This window comes from Mus caroli, chromosome 7 (genome assembly GCF_900094665.2).
Source record: "Mus caroli chromosome 7, CAROLI_EIJ_v1.1, whole genome shotgun sequence".
Lineage (NCBI taxonomy): Eukaryota > Metazoa > Chordata > Mammalia > Rodentia > Muridae > Mus > Mus caroli.
The window spans coordinates 57,358,622-57,371,656 of record NC_034576.1 but is presented as its reverse complement, the minus strand read 5'-3'; the positions used below and the strand labels follow the sequence as shown (position 1 = coordinate 57,371,656).

Below are 13,035 nucleotides of genomic sequence, written 5' to 3'. Positions count from 1 at the left end.
GCACCAGAAGAAATCAGTCTGGCGGTTCCTCAGAAAATTGGACATAGTACTACCGGAGGATCCAGCAATACCTCTCCTGGGCATATATCCAGAAGATGTCCCAACCGGTAAAAAGGACACATGCTCCACTATGTTCATAGCAGCCCTATTTATAATAGCCAGAAGCTGGAAAGAACCCAGATGTCCCTCAACAGAGGAATGGATACAGAAATTATGGTACATTTACACAATGGAGTACTACTCAGCTATTAAAAAGAATGAATTTATGAAATTCCTAGCCAAATGGATGGACCTGGAGGGCATCATCTTGAGTGAAGTAACACAATCACAAAAGATCTCACACAATATGTATTCACTGATAAGTGGATATTAGCCCAAAACTTAGGATACCCAAGATATAAGATACAATTTGCTAAATGCATGAAACTCAAGAAGAATGAAGACCAAAGTGTGGACACTGTGCACCTTCTTAGAATTGGGAACAAAACACCCAGGGAAGGAGTTACAGAGACAAAGTTCGTAGCTGTGATGAAAGGATGGACCATTTAGAGACTGCTGTATCCAGGGATCCATCCCATAATCAGCTTCTAAACGCTGACACCATTGCATACACTAGCAAGATTTTGCTGAAAGGACCCAAATATAGCTGTCTCTTGTGAGACGATGCCGGGGCCTAGCAAACACAGGAGTGGATGTTCACAGTCAGCTATTGGATGTATCACAGGGCTCCCAATGGAGAAGCTAGAGAAAGTACCCAAGGAGCTAAAGGGATCTGCAACCCTATTGTTGGAACAACATGATGTACTAACCAGAACCCCGGAGCTCTTGTCTCTAGCTGCATATGTATCGAAAGATGGCCTAGTCGGCCATCAATGGAAAGAGAGGCCCATTGGACTTGCAAACTATATGCCCCAATATAGGGGAATGCCAGGGCCAAAAGAATGGGAATGGGTGGGTAGGGAAGTGGGGGGCGCTATGGGGGACTTTTGGGATAGCATTGGAAATGTAATTGAGGAAAATATGTAATAAAAATATCAAAAATTAAAAAAAAAAAAAGATTAGATGAAGGGTGCGTACGGAAGCCAAAAGAAACTATAATCCACCGACTTTCATGCATTTCTCTTCTAGATTGAGAATGTAAAACTTCTGGGGGAAAACATCCATAGGAAGGAACAAAACTATTCGTTGAGTGCTCTTAGCAGCATGGAGAACTGGCCAACAATGGAGAAATCCATGTCTTATTGCAATGGTTGACTCTTAAGACGTGAAGAGAACCTAGTGAGGTGGAGGACACCTTTGGGAGGACTAGTAGTCTGACACACTAAACTAAAATAATGAAGAAATCAAAAGCAAAACAAAAACTAAAAACAAGCAAACAAGAGCAAACACAAACAAACAAAACATTATGAGAAAGAAGAAAACACATAAGGGAATGAGTACATGTTATGGGCACAGAAAGCCACAAAAGCATATACAGACGGTGATTTGTAATTAGAATTCATTTTAGTCAGGTACAGGAAAGCTGACAGATTTTTGCTGAAGCAAAAGCAGAATCACTAGTGTTGAGTGTGACTCTCTACCACAGCCTATCAGTGGCACTGGGAGAAAAGACATAAACTAAAGCTGCAAGCTAAGATCCAGTGGAATTAGGAGAACTCACTTTAATTGAAGATATTCTGTATAACAGTAGGATTGTAAAGGCATCAGTCATACTGTGAGAAAGGCAGATGGGCCTGGGCTGTATCAAAACAAGAGCTGAGCTATGCCAGTGCCTGGCAAATACAGACGTGGATGCTCACAGTCATCTATTGGATGCAACACAGTGCCCCCAATGGAGGAGCTAGAGAAATTACCCAAGGAGCGGAAGGGGTCTGCAACCCTATAGGAGGAACAACAATATGAACTAACCAGTACCCCTCAGAGCTCATGTCTCTAGCTGCATATGTAGCAGAAGATGGCCTAGTCAGCCATCATTGGGAGGAGAGGCCCTTGTTCTTACAAAGATTATATGCCTCAGTACAGGAGAATACCAGGGCAAGGGAGTGGGTGTGGGTTAGTTAGGGAGCAGGGCTCAGGGAGGACATAGGGGACTTTCAGGATAGCATTTGAAATGTAAATGAAGAAAATATCTAATTAAAAAAAAAAGGGAGCAAGAGCTGAACAGGAGCCTGGGAATATAAGCCTGTTAGTTGTGTTCCTCTGTGGTCTTCCCCCCTAGTCATTTCTTCAGTTCTTACAATGACAGATTCAGTTCTTCAATGGTGAACTGTGGCCTGGAAGTGTAAGATGATTAAATCCCTTCCTTCCTTAATTAGTTTCAGTCATAACATTGGTTCATAGCAACAGAAAAGAAAGAATTACCAGAGAATGTTTCAGGATATTGAAATGGGCAAGGTTTTTTGATAGATATCTAATTAAATATCTAAAAATAGATCATTCAATTACACTTAATGAAAAACATTACATAGCAAAGTAGGTAATAAGTCATACAATGTCCAGAAAGGAAAATGTTTGCCAAATTCATATTTGACACAAAGTTGCTTTTCAAGACATATAAGGAATTCATTCCTATAGAAAATCCCGAGTTAAAATGAGCAATGCACCTTAGTAGATTTCTCAAATGATACCAGGCAAGTGTTCAATAAGTGCACATAACAATATTTAAGACAATAAGTCAATCAAATTAAAACCAAAATGAGCCTGATATCAGTAATTGTGGCTATCAGCAAACATACAAAAGAGAACAGATAGAGGTTGGGTAGGTACTCAAGGAACTAATTATATCATGTTGATGAAAACTTAAGTCAATGAAGACACAAATCCATATGGAGTATCCTTAGAATTTGAGTTTAAACATGTTTGTTTGGAAGCATAACCTTTATTCAAAATTTGACTTGCATTAGATTATGATTGCAGCATATTTCAATATTTTATTTCTGCATAAATTATTGGTTACATTTAATTGTATGAACACACCATTTGAATTGACATGTTTACTGTATAGTTAATGCTTCCAATCAGAAAATTTTAATTTGCATTCTCCTGCTAACTACTGATGCAGTAGCATTTTTATGTTATAAAGTTTCATTCACACATTTTAATTTATACAGTTATGATCTATGTTTTTTGTAATACATTTCATGAGTAGAGATATAAGGATATAGATTAGAATTGTTTGGCATGCAAGGTCCCTTGCAAACATTTTTGTGCATATTTGATCATCTATTATACTGCTGACTTGGTTTCTTCTTATTGTTTTTTTTAATAACTTTATGTTCTGAAATTGAGTATTTGCCATTTAGTCAGCTAATTATTTTTTATATTCCATTTTAGAAATATTTACTTTTAACAATTTCGAAAATATTTCCTGGTTTCTTTTTTATGTCTTTACTTATATCATTTATTCCTCTAAAACGATTCAGTGATTTCCTGTGGATGGGTATTTATTTATTTATTGCTGTTACTTTAAAACATAGTACATAAAAATATGATTAATAAGCCAGGCAGTGGTGTCACATGCCTTTAATATCAGACTAGAGAGTTAAAGAGAACTGAATATCTGAGTTTGAGGCCAGCTTGGTAAAGAGAAAGAGTTCCAAGACAGTCAGGACTACAGAGAGAAATGAAAATATTTGTTAGAAAAAAAACAAAAAAATATGATTAGAACAGTTTTATCATATGTATAATCAGTATGAAGATGCATCTTACTTTTTAACTATTGTGTATATCTATGTGTGTATGTGTATGTTTGTGTGTTTGTATATGTAGAAAAGTGAGGAGAGAACTTTATGAAGTCAATGTTATATTTGTACCTTTATATTAACTCTGGGGATTGAACTCAAGTCTCCCAGTTGGGTATCAAGTGTCTTTACCTGCTGAACCATCTCACCAGCCCTCAGTTTATCTATCTATCTATCTATCTATCTATCTATCTTGAGAATATATTTGAAGTTTTATCAGCACATGTTGATTGCACATGTTAAGGCATCTCAATATTCTTCAAAAATGCCTTATTGATTGAAAAAGCTAAAATTAGACCAACTCAATTTTAAGATGTTATGAATTTGATGTAAGACATAAACAGATCTATTGTGAAATGATTGCAGCAAACTGTAGGTGGTGGTACACTGTAGGGAGAGCACTGGTGTAGGAAATGAGATGCTGCCATCAGTATTTTCTTTTGCACTGCTTAGAACATATTGCCAGTGATAGAAAAGATGAGCATGCATGCAACTTTCCACCCCATGAATATTGGCAGAAAGTGTCTGTCAGCATTTTACCATACAGTACACATTTAGTTTCAAAAGCAGCTAGCTTACAAATAGAAGGATCAAAATTTTCCTAGTGTGAGCAGTAAGAGACAGAATTGGTCACTGAGAGATTCCCAATGGCTTAAGGAAATCAGAGCAGCAAATGTGACACAGAGAGTTGTAAGGCTGGAGCTCTGACCTCAGCCCCCCTTCTCCACTACTCCCATTGACACTGAGTTTTATTCTTGTGTCTCTTATTTGTGGTGTCTGTTTGCATTTGAATGTAACTTATTTTAAGTGCTGAACTAAGAGTTCTCTTGTAAGCACTGTCTTTGTACATCTCAGCTCTAAAGAACTGGTTCTGTGGAAACAGGTGAATCTAGTTCATATGCCCAGATGTTGCTAAGTTCTAATTAGTTCTTCATTTATGATTTCTGCTCAAAATGCAATTGTAGGCTATAATAAATAAAATAGACAAAATATGATTCATGCATATCCATTGCTCCTTACATTCAGTACGTGCATAATCCCTCTTTTTTTCTGAGCTTTTATTGGGGGAAAATCCTTTATTGAGATTCATATAGTTGAAAACAAGTCACCACAATGCAAACATATCTTTAATTGTCCAAAGTACAAACCCTTTTCTCCACAATTGGGAAAATTCACAGCTGTTTCTAGCATTAGATGGAGGCGAGGAGGGGCCAGTGGAGTCTGGTAGCTGCCACAGGGCTGGAAGCACAGGCTCAAAAGCCTCCTGATCAGCTCCATGACTTTGGGAATTGCCTGAGCTCAGTTTACCAATTTCTCAAGCTATTTCTTTGCTGCTCTCCCACCCCTGTCTCTCAGATCCCCACATCCCTGTCTTTCTCTTCATAGAGAATATAGCATGGCAGAGGAAATTCTTTCAGATGAGTCTGTCGGTAAGTCATATTTTCACACCTCTGAATCTGTCTGGTTTGCACAATTTCCTTCTGCCTGTAATCCAGTCTCTGCTCAAAGGCTTGATCTAGCCTCTATATTTGATTCTGCTTGCTTTGTGGTAAGTCATAACTGGAGAATTATTCTTCACAGAAGATATTAAGCAATAATTTACCAAAGTTGGTTGATAAATATTTCATCTCACTATCTGTAAGTGTAGAATATCTGGAAGACACATATAAAATATTTACTATTAAAATCAGCATCACTTATGCTTTGAATATGATTAAGGAGGGGATACAAATGATGATACCTGTATATCAGAATGATAGCTGAACCTGACCAATACAGATGCAGACACTCATAGCCAATCATTGGACTGAGCCCGAGGACCCCAACGGAAGAGTTAGGGGAAGAACGGAAGGAGCTGAAAGGGATTGTAACCCCATAGGTAAGAACAGCGATATCAACTAACTGGAACCCTCAGAACTCCCAAGGACGAAACCAGCAACCAAAGAGTACACATGGGCTGGTCCATGGTACCATTACCTAGGTACAGAGGAGTGCATTATCTCTCATCAGTGGGAGGGACGGGCACTTATTCCTGTGGAGGCTTGTTGCCCCAGTGAAGGGGGATGCTAGAGGAATGAGGCAAGAGTGGGTAGGTGGATGGTAAGCACCCTCTTAGAGGCAAAGGGGAGGGGAGGTAGGGTGGGGGTGTTCAGAGGGGATGCCAGAAAGGAGGACAACATTTGAAATGTAAATACAAAAGGAAGAATGATGGCCTAAACTCTGGATGGTGCTGATGGGGAAGAATCACTGGGTACAGCGTGAGACTATCAGGCCCAGTGAATTTAGACTCTGTGTTCGTTAGTTCTTTTCATTGCTAATACACAGCATTCTTAGTATTTGAGCTTATAGTTTGGATCCTGCACAAGCATGATTCTTTTAACTAGATTCAGATAATGAGAGAGCAGAAGGACTGAAAATAGGAAAGAAGCTGGTCCACATTTTCCTTGCCAAGAAACATTGAACCAAATTGTCAGAAAGTATTCACGAGTGCTGAACATGTATCATCTTTGTGTTTCAGAACAGTATTTTAAAATACAGAAAATTATTCTTGGAAAAAAAAAGAATCTGTTGTCTAACACAAGAATATTTAAAATATTTTAGCCAAAATATTTTAAAATATGCACAAAAACATACATATAGCAGCTACATTCTAACTTTCAGACTTCAAGAAATGTTTTAATTGCTTGGCAGTGGCCCTGCTCTTGGCAGGTTTGAGAACAGAATGCTTTAAAAGCTGAGTATTTTGGAAGGACTCCCCTTCTTCCACACTGGCTGTGCAAATGTCCATTGCAATCTGTCATAGAGACCCGTTCCAGAAAAAAATACTATAATTGGAATGCATCATTGACCTCCTCAAAGAGACCTTCATGGTGAATTCATTCTGGCAATCTCCCTTACTAACCCCAGTAACCACCCAAAACCTGCTGCTCATGGCTTATGTCTCGTTCATCTGTATGAAATGCTTTTCTCTACCCTATCTGGGGTAGCTCTGTGAACTTCCCACTGCTAAGATGATTTCAGCAGCCCTCTGCTTGGTTTAACGTCCTGTCTGGATTCTCTAATCTTTTCCACTTGAACAAAAGTCTTATCTGGCGGTATGTAAGAACATTGAATAGCACAATACAGCTGCCTTCTCCTAAAAGGGCTGTTATACCATACTCCTTGATAGGTAATGTCCCTGCATTTCCATATCTTTTTTGGAAGTTAAAACCATCACCTGCTACATCACCCTGAGCATGGACATTATTTGGTAATTTTATTCCCTAATATTAGTTATGTTGGTTTTACCCACCACCAACCCCAACCTCTCCTGACTATGTGTGACAACTTACTTAACATCTGCAATCTGAATAAAATTCTAATATTTTTCCCATGGATTTAGAAAAATATCTAAGCCTACCATTAGTCTCTGTTTAAAGTTTATAACCATACAGACTCATAATAGGGCAGGAATCATATTATTATTAATCTTATGACTTCAACTCCCCAATTGTTGTATTTAGATGTATTTCAGATTTCTAACACACTCAGAGTAAAGCTGAAAAATTAGAAAAGAATTTTTGCAAAGTTCTAATACCAAACATACCAATGTATTTTCTTAGTTTCCTAAAATTGAGTTTTATCTTGAATCTGAATTAATATCCGTAAGGAGATAATCAGAACCAGTTTTCACTGGGTTCTGCCAATCTGTAGCTTCCCTTCTATTAAAACCTCTACACTGACAGTTATTATACAGTGTACTCTGTCATTAATTTTCCTGTCAACTTATATATTATCATCAATGTATACCAATATTCAAATTTTTACTACATTTCTATTTATTTTTTCTCATTGTCATTTTTTTTCCTAATACTTGACTTAAGCCTGGGGCCCTATTTAAGCAAGCCATTGCTCTACACTGAGTTATATCACCAACTCTCTTCAAACTCTCTGAGGAGTATCAAAAGAATGCCCAGGATGGCCTTCAGCCTAGGTTAGTCCATCTGGCTTATGCAACTCACGCTATAAGCTAACCTAGCCTTGACCTTTGAATCTTTCTGCCTTAAACTACCAACTAGCTGAAATAATTTATCCCCATTATCAAGTGCAGACTATTAATAGAGAAAATATTTTCAAATTTATTACATGAATCCACTTATCAACCTAAAATGGTCTTTCTGTAATTTTAATTTTTTGTTGGTATTAATTATTTGCATATGTGTATATGTGTGATATGTGCTTGTGCAGTAATACCTGTACCATACCATAAGTGTAGAAGTCATATGAAAACTTTGAGGAGTCATGTTTTTTCTTCCACTATAGGTTTTAGAGTTGCTTGCACAGGCAATTTCTGCTCCCTTTTTATAAAACTCCCTAGGCAAATCCTCCCAATACAGACTTTCCATATCTCTGATCCATTTGTTCTTGAACTCTTTCAACTTAATGAAAGCTACCTATCTGAAGACCTACTGTGCTCAACAAAAAATGGTGGAACCTCCACACTTTCTCTCTATTTTTTCTGTATTACACATCCATCTTCTATGAAAGTCTCACTATTTCCTCCAAGTCTTTTCTAACTCAGGTTTTGTTGAAGATTTTTAACAGACTATGATTTTAAAATACCACTCACCTAAGTCTTACTCAAATGACTATTGTGACTGTGTTTTGTTTTGTATTTATTTTGTATTTTGTATTTTGTATTTTGTATTTGGTATTTGGTATTGGGTATTTGGTATTGGGTATTTGGTATTTGGTATTTATTTTGTATTTTGTATTATTTTGTTTTTTGTTTTGTTTTTGTTTTTGTTTTTGTTTTTGTTTTTGTTTTTGTTTTTGTTTTTTGAGACAGGGTTTCTCTGTGTAACTCTGGCTGTCCTGGAACTCACTTTGTAGACCAGGCTGGCCTCAAACTCAAAAATACGCCTGCCTCTGCATCCCAAGTGCTGAGATTAAAGGCATGTGCCACCACTGCCCGGCTTGTGATTCTTTTTGCACTGCTAAATAATGCCATTCTCAACATACTTCAAAACGTATTCATTTCAAACACAATAAAATTTAACTTCCTCACATCTACACTAATATCTCATTGCACCATTCTCAAAAGGCAGAGCAGCAAAGTATCATAGGCCCCTGTCTATAAAGAACTGCTATCATTTTATTATTCATTTTCTTGCTGGGCTTGCTGCATGGGCATATCTGTTTGTGTACATTTTTAAAATCACACTAACAAGAATATGGCAGTGTTAGGAAAATAACCCTGTCTAGTGTTCATTGGAAATATGGTTAGACCAATCACCTGGAATTGCTGTAGATATGAAAATTAAAAATGTCATGGATGTGGAGCACAAGGGCATTAAAGGTTCTTTGTTATTTGCATGTAGCTTTGTAGAGACAGGAGATACCTAACCCTAGCTAGTATTAGTGGTTGAATTGAGAATTGGGTGGCAACTATGAGATCTATGTGATTATACCTCTAATGAGAGGGTTATAGACCAGCATCTGTGTAGTATGAACTTCCCCTCTGCCAAGGAGCCAGTGTCTGCCATGTCTTTGTAGATTGTTGTTAGAATTTATTCCTTGATGTAATAAAAATCACATATACTGCCTCTTTATAAGGCCCCAACTACAAACTATAGTATACTGTCAGCAAAGCTCATTCAGGGGAACCAATGTGTTTGTTAAGCTTACTTACAGAGCATGGGGGAGTGGTTATGAGCAGGTGTGTGGGTGACCCTAAAGCAACCACAATGGCAGACTGTCACCCTCCATGAAAGATAGATCACTCATAGCTCCATCCGTAGAACTTCACCAAATGAAAAAAAAAATTCTGAGTAAGTTTTTATTGTTTCCTCTGAATTTAGTTATGTAAGACGCTTATTAATTACCAAAGATTAAGATTCACCATAAATATATATTATTTGCTTAAAACAAAGATTACTATAATTATAACAATAATGGATGCAGAATAAAGTGTACATATTTTCATTAAGTTAGTACTTGTACAATATATGAATCATGCAGAAAAGTAGTCATGTGAAACTCTGACTATTCCATTTCAAAGTTGTCTTTTGCACTATATAGATCTGTAAAAGATATTCTGGAAGAGACCTCCAGAATAAAGAAGACATAGATAAAAATGATGCTTGTTAAGCAGCCTTTATTGTCATGCCTCATTTCATTAACAATTTACAAAATTTCATGATAAGTCTGCAAACATCATCTAAGCTTAATTTTATAAATGTTGAAAGAGTTAGAAGGATTAGGCTTCTTTGTTTAGGTCAAACACCTAACCAAGAGGTTGGAGCCAGTTTCCTTAAACATGGAATGCATACTCTGCAGTAGAGCAGTGTTCTGTTTTATGTTTACTCCCAGGTCAGCGTTGTTGATAAGGTTGTACAGGACATCATATATTGCATTTCCTTGGCTCTGTTAATAACCAGCTGTGCTTTGCATTTCTTTTTTACTTGGGCAGTCATTGTTTGGTTTTCTTCATTAAATTTACCCCGTGTTGTTTAACACAGAAGCAAACATCTTTTTCATTGTACGTGAAGTTCAAGCCAGCCAGCAGAGATCAGTTAGTTCTTCTTTGAAAGTATTGTATCTACATTATCAAATATGAAATTAGTTTTGAAGCTGGTCAATATCTTTTAAAGGCAGGGCCTAATTCTCTTGATGTGATGTTTCATTAAAGATAAGATCTCCACTGGTAAGATCTCTAACACATCATCATAGGTTTTATTCTCCAACTTCTGTCTTTCCCTCAAGTATCTTCATGCTAATTGGACTCAAAACTAGCTCACACTAAAATGAAACATAACATTATGAAATGCTCTAAAATACTATATTGATTGGTTTCTCTAAAGCTATGTGCTTATGCTATGTAACTAAGCTGTTACTATGCAACACAGGTTGGTCTTGGATTTTGAAAAATCCACATCACTCAGCCTTTAAATGCTGGGCTCATAGCTGTGTGCTGTTATATCTGAATCCAAGATATTTTTATATAAAATGCAGAAATCCCATATCATGAAAGGTTGTTTCATTAGTAAAATTATTAAATTATAGTATTCATTAATACTATAATTAATTAATTATAGTATTAATTAATATTATTAATATTATTATATTAGTATTAATTATAGTATTAATTAATTATACTATAATTAATACTACATTAATTAATTTAATAATTAAATTATTAGTATTCATGAACAATAGGAGAAATAAAAACTTATGTAGTGTTTGCATGAAAGTCTAATATTAAAGATTTTAATCACATATTTTATTACATGTATGAAAAACTTTGGTCCCATGCCTTCAATCCTGCAGTGATTTTTAAGCATTTTCTCCGGGGTTTAGGAGAAATCACTTTTAAAGAATTCTTTAAATTGAAAAATTTTATGGATCTGTTACAACGTGAGGTTCCATTTTAAGTGATGATATTTTCTCTGCATGAGTGAAGTTCTGTTATTATATAGCTTTTCCAAACTATTTGTGATCACACTGATCTGCACTTACAGGATCTGGGGAAAAGTATCTCTTCAGGAGACACTTAATTCCTGCTGATAGTCAGTAGTCCACAACACTGTGATAGAACACTTTTATTGATTCTTTAAAGGCATATAGCAAAAGGAATTGGGAATTTTCCATGTAGCTATCCAAGTTTGTAGTCAAATTTTGCATATTCTGCTCAGTCCTCAAATATAAATTTATTACCTTGACCACTCTCACACTTTCCATTTGTAAACTGGGTCAACAATACCAGCATGCAGATAAAACTATAATAAAGTTCTGGCATTGTAGCCACTGAGAATCACATATTGCTTTAATTGTCTTAAATAATATTAACCTTCATTTAAACTTATAACTTATGTGGTACCCTGCACTTTGATTTTCTGAATATTTTATGACAGTAATATGTGCCTTCCCATGCTGAATTGTGATAATAACCACAAGTACTTTCTAAAAATACAATTATATATTCATGTAAGTAGAATTTGTTATTAATTGAAAATTAGAAATTGGTTGTGATAGATTTCTCACAGTTAGAAAGTGCAGTTACAAAAAAAACCCATGTTTTTATGTCAAACTAATCAAGTTTTCAAAACATTTGATAGTCAATAACTCTCTGAACAAATGGGTGATGACTATGCCCCCTGCTGGTCTGTTTGCTTCATTCCTTAGCTGAATGAGTCACCTGAAAGAATAGATCTGTTGCTGCAGTTAATATGAACTAACCAGTTCCCCCAGAGCTAGTGTCTCTAGCTGCATATGTAGCAGAAGATGGCCTATTCGGCCATCACTGGGAAGAGAGGCCCCTAAGTCTTGCCAACTCTATATGCCCCAGTACAGGGAAATGCCAGGGCCAAGAAGTAGGACTGGGTGGGTAGGGGAGCAGGGCTGAAGGAGGGCATAGGGAACTTTTGGGATAGCATTTGAAATGTAAATAAAGAAAATATCTAATAAAAGGAAATTTAAAAATGTTCTCCATACACTCTCTACTACATCTTTGTTCAGCCTAATTGATATTTACTCAGATATAAATTCGACTTATTGCTGTTATCTTGTTTTAGCAACCAGAGTGCAGTGAATTTTTTTTATTCATTATTAATCTCCAATAAAGACCTGAGTAGTCCATTGATATTCACTAGGTGAGTGGGTAAAAAGAAAACAATGGGCTTCCTGTGTGCCCACGGTTGACTCACTCAGTGTAGGTGGATATCCAGTGCAGTTCATTCAATAAGAAAATAAAGTGAGGGGATGTGATAGTGCTTGCTCCACTTGATGAGGATAGTGGGGATTGTGTCAGTTTCATTTCCTTGTTGTCTGTCTTTATAGCTGACAAAGTAAGAGTTGGGAGGAAAGAAGGACAGTGAGAGTAAATGAGGGCAGTATTGGTAGTAGAATATGAACTTGCATTTAGCAGAAATTGTGTTATTTGATGCAATGTGGCATCAGGATGTCTCATCTTATAAGCACACTAAAGATGTACCACTATGATTCACCCTATGGTCTGATAACCATAGCAGTCTGTATTTTCTATATTATACTTAAAAATTACAGTACCTTAACTTTTGTGAATGAGAAAGGGTGAAGAGCTGGAGAGATTTCTCAATGGTTACCAGCACTTTTTCACAGGACCAGATTATGGTTCCTAATCATAAACACACATGAGGTGTCTATAGCGATATATGACTCTATCTTCAGGTGGTCTAATACCTTCTGGCCTCTGTGGCTACTGGGACAAATACAAACAGCCCCTACATACACAAGGAGAAAGAGAGAGAGAGAGAGAGAGAGAGAGAGAGAGAGAGAG

At 36.6% G+C, this 13,035-nt stretch overlaps 1 pseudogene; it reads left to right on the top strand.

Moving 5' to 3' along the window:
• The first annotated feature begins 5,136 nt into the window (after positions 1-5,136).
• LOC110297945 overlaps positions 5,137-13,035 on the top strand; it is a 24,304-nt pseudogene continuing 16,405 nt past the window's right edge.